This window comes from Coenobita brevimanus, chromosome 94, assembly GCF_032717465.1.
Source record: "Coenobita brevimanus isolate Jiangsu-jjx chromosome 94, ASM3271746v2, whole genome shotgun sequence".
NCBI lineage: Eukaryota > Metazoa > Arthropoda > Malacostraca > Decapoda > Coenobitidae > Coenobita > Coenobita brevimanus.
Window position 1 is genome coordinate 24,374,821 of NC_137047.1, and position 12,347 is coordinate 24,387,167.

A 12,347-nucleotide genomic window follows, 5' to 3' on the forward strand; every position below is an offset into this window, starting at 1 on the left:
CCAAAAGCAGTCCAGACTGCCTGACCACTTCAGCTATGTTCACCACAATAAGGTAAATAAAAGACAAGTTTATCAGTGTACAGTACAGTATTCTATCCATCCATCCATCATCCAATCCTACATTGCCCCATGAGGAACATAGGAGCCCAGGGCTAGGCAGTTGGTCCCGACATTTAAGATGAGCATGAATATATCATACCACTTGATTAATGTACAGTACTGCAATGGTAGTGAAAACAGTTTAAAAACCATAGGTGCAATTCGGACTAATGCGTGATATATTGGAAAAAGTCTGGATTAGCAGTGGAAAGTCCGGATGTCACTTTTATCAGAATTTCACTTTTTCAGAATGGCTTTGGCCCCAATTAGTCCTTATAGTGAGGTCTTACTGTACTTCTAACACTTTCAAACACATCCAGTTTAACATCTTAATGCTCTTCTGCATCCCCACATGTATGTCTGTCTCTCCATGCAACTTCAAATGTTCTTCTGCTCTGAAACTTAACTTGAATCCTTCCAAATGAGTCTAAGCTTAACTTCAATATGGCCAAGTGGGGATCATAGTACTGTTATGCAATAAATTCTTTACTTCCATGCATAGTGTTCATTGCATCCTGACTATTCAGCTTTACTATGCAGCCTATGACTTCATTTCTCTCAAAGTTCAGAACTTTACTCTTTGTCACATTCAGTTCCAACTTTCATTTCTTACACACTACCAAACACAGTCACTTAGCCTTGAAACTCCCTCTCATCTTCACTTAACCTGTGAAGGGCAACTCATGTTCCAGATGCACTTAGAGGGATTACAAGTGATCATTCCAGAATGCACCCCCTCCCCCAACACACCACTGATACCCACCCCCTGCCATTGATCTCCTCCCCTCATCCTAACTCCCCACTCCCCCATCATCCACCCAACTCTCCTCTTGCACCTACCTCTACTCTTTTCAGTATACAGCTCTTTCCTCTGTGTCTTTACATCCTAATTCTTTTGCATTTCCCATCCAGTAATTTTATCCCTTCTCTTCCACAGTTCATTCCACCTCCTCATTGTACTGTACCACAGCTCCTTTTACTCCAACCCCTTACCTGTTGTTCTAACTTGACATACCGCATCACATGCTGCACAAATTTCATCTGTGAACAATTTACTCGCACCTTGCATCTCTTCCATCTGCTCCAAACCATATCTAACCAGTTGCTTCTCCTGCACAAATTTCATGTGAACAACTCACTCACACCTTGCACCTCTTCCATCTGCTCCAATCCATATCTAGCCAGTTGCTTCTCCTCTTATCTCATATGCTCTGAATGTTTTTTTCCTCCAGCAGCCTTTCCACTCTCTTCACAAAAACTCCTTCCCCATGTCTTCCTGTACAGTCATGTCTCATTATGCAATAGGACTGCATCAAGTGAAAACCTACTGCAAAACTTTTTATCATATAGTGAGTTCAGTATAACAAGGGTTCATCGGGGTTAGGGAGGGTGCCATGGACCATAAAATTTAAAATGCTCAACAAACCTCTGCCACCCACCTGAAGTTTGTCCTAAGCTGGTCTGAGCCATCACCAAGGATCCCCCCTAAGGTTAAAGGACAGCTGGATGGCCTGGACAGTCTCTCTAAGCCTTCAGGAGGAGGTGAAGAGAGATGGGAAGAGCAATGTGATGAGGCCAAGAGAGAGAGATGGGGATAGCAATGCGATAAGGCCAAAGGATGGAGATGGGGAGAGCAATGCGATGCGGCCAAGGGAGAGAGATGGGGAAGGCAAATGTGATGAGGCCAAGGAAGAATGATGTGCCACTGGTGAGGCTGATGGAGAGCGATATGATAAGGCAGATGGAGAGCGATGCAGTGAGGCTGATATAGTGATGCAGTGAGGCCAATGGAGAGCAGAGAGGCGAAGGTGAGGGAGAGCATGGTGGTGCGGTGGTTGGCATACATGTGTGCCAACTATTCATGAATACAAGACAGACATGAAAAAGGCAGGTGATGCAGGACGTTGTATTTCCACACCACTCATTGGTGGTCTTGCCTCTTCCTCAGTGCTGCTGGCAGGGGAGATGAAGGAGGTGATGGTGATCTGCCATGCTGCCTTTTCCTTGGCTGTCAGGAGCACCCAGTAGGCCCTTGTGTTGTTTGATGCTGTGGGTTGATGCATCACTCCTCACCACGTTTGTGTCCTTGTCCCAGATGAATGCAATGCTCTTGTCCATTACCACAAGGAACTCCACTAAGGTTTTAACACTGAGAACATGAAGGAACCCATCCACGCTGCCATCCTCACCACCTTCGTGTCCCTGCACCACCCATTTCTTGAACTTAATGAGCTCCTCCATTGATTGCTGCTTGGTGTGGCTGTCCAGGAACTCTTGCACATCTTGACCATCGATCTCCTTAAATCCTGCCTGATGCAAGATGTTGATGATGTCTCAACGGATGTCCTCGACCGCCAAAAACCCCATGAAGGATTGTTCACACTCAGGCCACACACTGCGCCAGAGTGTTCAGTGTGCTCACTGGCACCTCCTTCTATGCCACCATGATATTGCCAATGGTGTGCTTGATAATGAACTTCCTCCAAAAGTGCTGAATTGCACTGCTCACCTCACAGTCACTCATCCTCATCATCTGTTTCATGGTGCAATGGAGGTGGTACACCTTGAAGGTTGCAATGATGCCCTCATCCATTGGCTGGAGTAGTGATGTTATTTTGGAGGGCAGGTTCACGATTTTGACATTACCTACTCAGTCCTCCATGCGCTCAGGGCGGCTCGGGGCACTGTCCACAAGGAGAAAGAAACAGTTGGCAAGGTTGCTATTGGCATAGTCAGGCAGGCAGGAGGACAAGGGACAGGTACCCTGCCATATATGACTAGCAGAATGCAAAGGTCAGCCAGTCCCTGGGGTTACTCCTTCAAATAACCTTAAGGTTCTCATTAATGAACCCTGCCAACACTTGGGGGTTCTCCCAGTGGTACACTAGGAGCAGCCTGAGCTTCAGGTCCCCCTCTGCATTGACACCAAGGAGGAGGGTGAGGTGGTCCTTGGCTGCCTTGAACCCTGGTGTACGTTGTTCTTCCCAGCTGATATACATCTTCCTTGATTTCAGCTTCCGGAACAGACCCGCTTCATCCAAGTTTAAGATCTGCTTTGGAAAGTATCCCCCATCCTTTATAACCGCCTTCAGCTGCACAGGGAAAGCCTCAGCCACCACGTTGTCTGCACTAGCAGCCTTGTCATGCATGGTCACATGTTTAAGGCAAGCGCAGGCCTTAAATTGCTCAAACCAATCTCTGCTGGCTTTGAACTCTTCCTTGGCCTCCATACCTTCCTTATTATCCTTGAGGTCCTTTCACAGATCGAAAGCCTTATTGCAGATGAAAGTGTGGTGAAGAGGCTGCTTTGCTCAGTTCAGGTCATTAACTCAGAGCCAGAAGATACTCCATCTCCTCCATGATCTCTTTTTAGACATATCATAGCCATGGAAGGCACGTTCTGGGATGACATAATTATAGCAAATGATTTCTTTATGACAGTTGAGATCATGAACTGAGGCAGTTTTAGGACATCAGTGATTGTACTTGGGCCCTACCCTCCTTATGGCACTTAACCCTTTCACTTTGGGTGTATTTTTTTGGATGGATGTCCCACACACTGGGGTTCTGAGACATACTGTATAAAGATAATTGTTTAGATAAAATATTCCACACCAAAAAACAGACCATCGTTTCCTGAGTAAATGATGTCTAACACAATGTAAAAAAAACTAATAATACAGTAATAATAATTACCTGTGTCATGAGCTGTCAAACCTGTGGTGTTGGAACTCCTCCACTGCCACATGTATGCCATTCGGTATAATGGTAAACTCAAAGGTGTTCTCGTTTTTTTCTTTTACTATAGCACTTTCATTTTCACTCTCACTTTCATCTGACAACATAATCTGAGTCATCAGACATCACCTCCATCAGATCCAAGTGAGCTGTTGCGGCAGCAAAACATCTTGTACTGCACGCCTCAACATACTTCTCATATGACGAATATAATAAACAATAAAATAGTCCTCCCGTGATGGCAACTCCTCAGTCTTACCACCTCTTGATACTGAACCACTATTGGGCCCCCAGTACTGGAGTGCAAATATAAAAAGTCCAGAAAACGTGTACGTGCCACCAGATGGCTACAGACATTTCCTTCGTGGAACATCCACATGCCACCAGATGTGAAAGGACTAATAATGTCTACACCTTGCCCTTTTAGCTTTGTTCTCAGCAGCATCAGTAGCACCACGCTTTCAACTAGGGTTAGCTCAAGACATGATTTCTAAATTCAGAGTTTCTTTTATTTCACACACTCAAAGTTCTCTCTCCACTTACTGCCACAAGCAACACTATTTGTACCATACTCGAACTTGGGATTAGTGATGGCACTATGATGGTCTTATGCAAGTGAAGATAAGTAACTTGGAGAAAGAGGAAGGCGATCACAGGCACAGGAGACATGAGTGAATGGGCAAGTGAGACTCAAAGGGCTGGCATGAAGGCAGCCCCTAGCGCAAACCCAAGATACAGCAGGGGTTCTGTGCGTGTAAACACTGGGCACCCCTATTGGCTCAGGCAGTTAAGTATCAGCTTGCATGCATCACTGCATCCACACGAGACTCTTGGAGGCAGCCATTGCAAATATCGTTCTAGTAAAATCACAGCCAAATTTTTAACATTATTCTGAAAAATGATACAGCTTTTGAATCATTCGTTTCGTTTTTAAAGGCTCCAACATGCTTGCATGTGTCGGCCTTGGTCACCTAATCGCGGCTCTCCACACTGCACGATCCATTGCAGCCTCCCTGTTCAGTCCCTTAACCCTAAGGTCACACTTAATGACCTCGTCCCATGTCTTTCTCGGTCTACCCCTCACAACCCCACCCCCAATATTAACACTTCTCACCTTCCTCACCCAATTATCATCCCCCATCCTCTCCACATGTCCAAACCACCTCAATCTACCTCTCCTCATCACAACACCAATACACTCCAGTCCCATCCTACCTCTCAACTATTCCATTGTAAACCCAGCCCCTCCAGGCCTTGGACGCAGGGACGCACTGCACATCCACCTAATCATTGTCATTTCTGTACGTCTGAGCCTGTGAATGTCTCCCTCCTTCACTGCCCAGGTCTCACTGCCATACAGCATTACACTCCTAACACATGCTGCATACAAAGACCCCTTAGCACATAGGGAGAGCCCTCTCAATGTCAGGAGAGGCAAGAGCTCCCTGAACTTCTTCCAACCACTTCTCACCCTAGCCACAGAGCTAGCTCCAGCCCCACCTCCAGCACACAACATGTCTCCCAAATAACAAAACTCTTCCACACACTCAAGAGATTCACCAGCAAGTTCAATCCTTTCACGTCTGACGATCTCCACCTGCTCACCCCGGCACGCTGTACACATAAAATCAGCATTATCTCGCAGTCTACCTCTGATACCACTACATCTCTTATGCACCCATTTATCACACACACTGCACAAGATGGAATTACTTCCCACTCCCTTGTGGCAAACTGCACATGGCCACTCTCCCTCGTCTTTGACAGTACCGCCACCAACCCTAGATATCATCACTTTTGTTTTATCTGCATTTACCCTTAAACCCTTTTGCCCCATACCATCTCTCCACTTCCTAAACCTTTCCTCCGCCTCCCTTTCATTTTCTGCAATCAACACCAAATCATCAGCATACAACAACTCCCACGGGAGTCCGTTTCTAAAGTCACGTGAAAGGGCTTCAAGTACCATGATAAACAACATGGGACTCAAGACTGACCCCTGATGCACACCAACATTCACGGAAAACTCATCACTCAAATCTCCATTCACTCTCACCTGGGTGTGAGCACCCACATACATGGCCATAACCACCCTAACCAGCCACTCCTCCAAACCAAGCTTTCTCATTGCCCACTTCACCACCTCTCTAGGGACTCTGTCAAAGGCCTTTTCCAAATCAACAAAAACAAAATAAAGATCCCTTCTCCTACCAATATATTTTTCCTGAAGCTGTCGAACAATGAATATGGCATCAGTGGTCCCCCTACCTGGCATAAACCCAAACTGCATCTCATCAATATTCACTCTTTCTCTAATCATACCTTCTAAAACTCTCTCCATTACCTTCATTATCTGATCTAAAAGCTTTATACCTCTATAATTTCCTCTTTCCAGGGCATCACCCTTCCCTTTATACACATTTACAATTATACTCTTCAGCCAATCATCTGGGACAACACACTCATAAATAATCCTGTTTATCAGGTCAGTGACTAAACTCACCCCTATATCTCCTGAGGCCTTCAACATTTCGGCAGTCAACCCAGACACACCTGCTGCCTTCCCCACCCTCATCCTGCCTATTGCCTCACTCACAGTAGCAGTATCAATCAAAGGCCAAGGGCCAGACACTGGATCTGCTGGCTCCAAACCTTCCCTGTCCCAGTCAAACTCCTCATTCAACAACCGGTTATGATGCTCTCTCCATGCATCTTTAATATCCTCACTGTTCACCACTACCCTTCCCTCATCATTCTTCACACACTGCTCACCTATGATATCCCGATTATCCCTCTTCACCTGACCTGCCACCCTAAATATATTTTTCCTTTCCCCATGATTTAGGTTATCAAGTAATTGTCTCTGTGACTCAGACTTTGCCCTGTATACCTCTCTCCTAGCCCTACGCTTGGCAGCCAAATATTCCTCTTTGCTACCACCCTTCTTCCATTCCCGGAAAAGCCTTCTTTTCTCCTTAATTGCAGCTTCTACACCCTCATCCCACCACCAAGTTACTTTATGTCTTGGTGGTCCTCTTGTCTTTGTTTTAGTATTTATCACATGGCAAACAGTAGTACAGCAGGAGCTTAAAGTACTTCTGTTCATTCACTGTTTTTGCACCTTCAATATTCTTAACAGTACTACAGGTATGATGTAATATGTTCGAACAACCCATTTCCCAATCCTCTACAGTATATACTGTACTTGAATATCCTGCACTGATCTTCTCATTCAGCCATCCTTACTTACATAATCAGTCACTGTCTTACATTCATTCATCTTTCCTCCCATTCTCCTCACTACTATACTCACCATGTATACCTTACCAGTGGATTAGCTAATGCCTGAAAAAAGTACTGGTTGTTACCCAGCCCTTCAAGGCACGAACATCCACAAGGACAGTAACATCCACTTCAAAGAGTACAATCACAGGTCAATCACCCCCTCCATTCTAGCATTCCCTATTTTGCCTTTCATGTATCCAAGAAGAATTACCTCAATATAATACTATTACATTGTTGAGTGCTGTGAAGAGTATGTACGAAGGAGCTAGGGCTACGGTGCGAGTGGATGGTGAGTTGAGTGAGTTCTTTGATCTCAATGTAGGATTGAAACAGGGTTGTGTGATATCTCCATGGCTGTTTAATTTATACATGGATGGGGTTCTAAAGGAGGTGCAAGGTAGGGCAGTGGATGTGGTGGTGGCTCTAATGAATGAGGGTGAGATTTGGAAGATTCCGGTGTTGCTGTCTGCTGATGAAACAGTATTGTTGAGTGAAGATGAATGGGAGTTGCAAGGTTTGGTGAATGAATTTGGGACAGTCTTATTGCTTTTCTTTCTCTTACAGGTGGCTTTACATCGAGTGACAAGCCAAATGGTTTCATGTAAGCCAAGAAACCATTTACAACGCTGGGTGGTAACCATATAACCAGACCATACGTGCTCCCTACGTGTCAACAAGTGGGTTGGTGGAGGGTTAGTGCCCCTCCCCGTAAAACAAATAACCCAAAGTCAAATGACCACCCCTTACGGGATTATGGCGTCTGGCTATAGATAGATAGATAGTGTAGGAGGAGGAAGCTGAAAGTTAATGTAAACAAAAGTAAAGTTATGGTGTTTGAGAGGAATGAAGTCACAGAATGTACAGTACAGTGAGGTTGGATGGTGAGGATATGGAGATTGTGAGTGCAGTCAAGTACTTGGGTAGTGTGATGAGTAAGGATGGAACTTTGGGGGATGAAGTGCATGAAAGGGTACAGCAGGAAAGGAAGGTTGTTGGTTCACTGAAAACAGTGATGAGAAATAGGGAGGTGAGTATGGAAGTTAAGAGGTCACTGCATGATAGTATTGTGATCCCTACCCTGACGTATGGAAGCGAGGCGTGGACCTTGCAAGAGGGGAACAAGTCAAGAGTGAGAGCAGTGGAAATGAGTTACTTAAGAGGAGCATGTGGAGTGACATGGAGGGACAAGTTGACGAATGAAGAAGTGAAGGAACGTTGTGGGGTGGATGTGGATGTGGTTGAGAAGATTAGGTGAAATACACTGAGGTGGTTTGGGCATGTGGAGAGAATGGAAAATGAACGACTGACTAAGAGGGTGTATGTAGATGAGGTGGAGGGAGGGAGAGGGAGGGGTAGACCGAGGATGAGGTGGAGGGATGGAGTTGAGAGGTATATGAGGGAGTGGGGAGTGAGTTGGGGGGAGGGTAATCATATGGTGGGTGACCGAGCGACTTGGAGGCGTTTTGTTTGCGGCCACCCTTTGCGGGATTAGGGCGTCAGGCTATAGATAGATAGACAGAAACTTCTACAACCATTCTTCTGCATTCCCCTAGAACTTTTATTCTAGCCACTCAATCATCTGCTAGAGCATATATGTATATAAATGTCCGTGCTTGTACTTCTACTTTCATTTTTATTCATACAATCCTTGATCCTACTGGTCCATACTCTCTTATATGCACCTCCATTTCTTGCACACAGCAGTGCATACATCCTTCTTTGCCTTTGCACTTTCATCCACCCCAACACACATGCCAAGTCCATACTGTACGTTGATTCTTTCACACACATAGGTTTCAAGCAGGTCTCAACCCATATACAAAATCCACTTTGACAATTTCAAGCACCTGAACAAGACCCCTTTCTTTCATCATTTGTGCCCCTACATTTCACATTTCCAAGACAATTCACTTGTATTTTTATTTTTTACTGGGTGGGTTCCTAACACTTTCCAAACTCTCTTTGTCACTTTTATGATATACAGAAAACACAATGGTTTGGTTGTAAGGTGACCACCAAGCATAGTAAATGGTTTTCTGGTTTACAGGACACAATTTGAGACAAAAAAAAAAGTTTATTAAATGACTTTATTTTAATATAATGCTCCTAAAAGCTTAATGGTATCTAATTATTATGAAAAAAAAAGAGAAAAAGGCAAAAGGATTATTTGAGAGAATAAAACAGGAATGACAGGACAAAGTATCCTGAAAGCAGCTCTGTTAGGGCTATCCCCTGTAAATGGGTTCACAAGAGGGAGCAAGGCATCAGAGATGCTGATGTTGATGACGACGTTTAACTACATTAAACCATATGCCCAAGTTCCCATGTCTTTTTCAGCATTTTTCCAGATTTCAAGCCTTAGTGGCTAAATAATGTAGATATTTGGACAGCAGTAATTACCTTAACTTGAATTACTTTAGATATTTCCTCAGCTGTCTACCTTGTTTTTTTACTGTTCTCAGTAATCACTGCATAAAAAGCTTTGACTGGCAGACTGTGCTCATGAGTGCAAAAGAATATCTTAGACACTTCAGTGCTGCTAATTCCTGTGACGGTTATAGTCCTCCACTCCATGTCAAACATATTCTTTGCTATATAGCCTATGACATCATGACTACCACATCTCATCTATTAAAACCACCGCATAAACACGGATAATAAAGAAAGAAATGAAATTATAGTACAGTACTGAAAATTTGTGAACAATGAACCTCCCATTCTAGTGAATTTAGCTCTCCTAATCAGTATATAAGAATACTGTACAGAGGAGCTATTGAGACTACCCAGGGCAACTGAGGCCACCTTAAAACAGTTTTACTTAGATGATTCCTAGGGAGAACGAATAAATATAAGAAAGATGCTGTTGATATGGTTATGTAGATATGGTATGTACTATTAATGTTTTGTGTGTGTGTGTGTGTGTGTGTGTGTGTGTGTGTGTGTGTGTGTGTGTGTGTGTGTGTGTGTGTGTGTGTGTGTGTGTGTGTGTGTGTGTGTGTGTGTGTGTGTGTGTGTGTGTTTGTGTGTGTGTGTGTGTGTGTGTGTGTGTGTGTGTGTGTGTGTGTGTGTGTGTGTGTGTGTGTGTGTGTGTGTGTGTGTGTGTGTGTGTGTGTGTGTGTGTGTGTGTGTGTGTGTGTGTGTGTGTGTGTGTGTGTGTGTGTGTGTGTGTGTGTGTGTGTGTGTGTGTGTGTGTGTGTGTGTGTGTGTGTGTGTGTGTGTGTGTGTGTGTGTGTGTGTGTGTGTGTGTGTGTGTGTGTGTGTGTGTGTGTGTGTGTGTGTGTGTGTGTGTGTGTGTGTGTGTGTGTGTGTGTGTGTGTGTGTGTGTGTGTGTGTGTGTGTGTGTGTGTGTGTGTGTGTGTGTGTGTGTGTGTGTGTGTGTGTGTGTGTGTGTGTGTGTGTGTGTGTGTGTGTGTGTGTGTGTGTGTGTGTGTGTGTGTGTGTGTGTGTGTGCATAGGCTTCACAGCCTGCTATCAAGGCCCAGCAGTCCTCCTACATACCATACACCTCTACATGTCACCACTTCGGCGCTAACACCCACCGTCCATATTGAATACATGCTAGGGCTGTCTCATACAGGACTGGTGTATTGGTATTAGCGGGGGTATTTTTACGACATGTCGGCGGGTCTTCTGGTAGATCAGTAAAGCCTGATTTAATTAAATTCAAATCCTTAAACTGTTTCCTGCCCCAGCCGGGATTCGAACCTGGGTCCTGTAGGATGTAAAGCACATTATTCCACTGATCCCAGAAGTACCCCTAACTGACAGGAAATTTCAAATGTGAATGCTAAGGTGTGCTGCAGCCAAGCCGTATCCCTCAGCCAGTCCATATTCAAGTGATATATAGCCTTATATCCTACGTACTATGTATGTATACAGCCAATCTGGTAATGATCAACATTAATGTTTACTCTGTATTAATGTTTATATAACATGGGGTAATTGAGACCACCATACTGGGGTAATTGAGACCACTGCTCAACTTATGTACTTTCTGTTTGTTTCTGAATGGTGCGTCACTATAAGAAAAAAGTGACATCCTCCAAGGTCCAATACACTCCTGAGACCACGACATGGGCTGTTGCTGCAGTAAGGGATGGAATGAGCCAGCATCAGGCAGCCAAGAAGTTTTGTATCCCCAATCCCCAAGACATCATTACAACAAGTTGTGTCAGGGAGATCTAAGGAACCTGGGAGGGTAAGACAGAAGACATCAATGCTGCAGTTTGAAGAGGAGTCTATTGCTCAATACACTGCTGCCCTTGGGGATTCTGATCTTGCATCTGATATGTTCCACATACAGAAATTTGCAAAACACCACTTGGATCGTCAACACATACATGTCGAACAATTTAAGAATTTACCGGGAGAAGACTGGGCACGTGGGTTTCCTAGCAGGCACTCGAATATTCTGATGCACCGGATGTGTCAGAATATAAGCAGGAAATGTGCAGCTGTCTCAGAAATGAAGTTTACAAGTACTATCGTAATCTAGAAGACAGTGTCATTGGAGTACCTCCGGCCAATTTCATCAATTATGATGAGACAAACTTAACAGACAATGCGAAACAAATAAGTGTAAACTGGGTTGTGTGGCCTTCAAGTTGCAGAAACTGAAGATAAGAATGTTATAACTGTCGACAGAATTGTGCAGAGGGTAAAAACTGATGATGAGAAAAAGAATAAAGTTGTAACAAATTATACATTTCAGGGACTTACTGGGCACTAAGTTTTGTGGGCTAAGTGGTGGACTTAATGTGCACTTGATTAAGTGTTAATAATACAGTACAACACAGCAAATATGATGATGAAAGGACATTTAATTTCATTTGACAAGGAAGTTCTTTATTGTTACCTAGATGGTAGGCTTCATGTGAGATCAGTGGTGTCCAAGTTGCAGACCTGTTGTTTGCTAAATTCAAGTGTTTAGGTTATAGTACAGTACAGCAAATATGATGATGAAATGTACCTCCCTTTTACTTGAAACAAAAGCTCTTTTTAGTGTGGTCTTAAATGCCCCATGCCTGGGGTAATTAACACCACTTTTTCAAAAATTTGAACTTAGGTTTATATTTCACTGTTTTTCTTCAAATTTTTGTGGTATGTTCTCCAAGGATCTACCTACCTCTCTTATTCAAGTAAAGTGATCCACTGTACAGGTTAGGTTTTACTGACATTTTACTGAAAAAAAAAAAAAAAAAAAAAAAAAATCCAGACTCAATTGC

General features: G+C 43.9%; 1 protein-coding gene across 1 annotated transcript in view; it reads left to right on the plus strand.

Moving 5' to 3' along the window:
* LOC145412865 (patched domain-containing protein 3-like) overlaps positions 1-12,347 on the plus strand; it is a 136,332-nt gene that overhangs the window by 105,063 nt on the left and 18,922 nt on the right. The gene's annotated exons all lie outside the window — the stretch shown is intronic.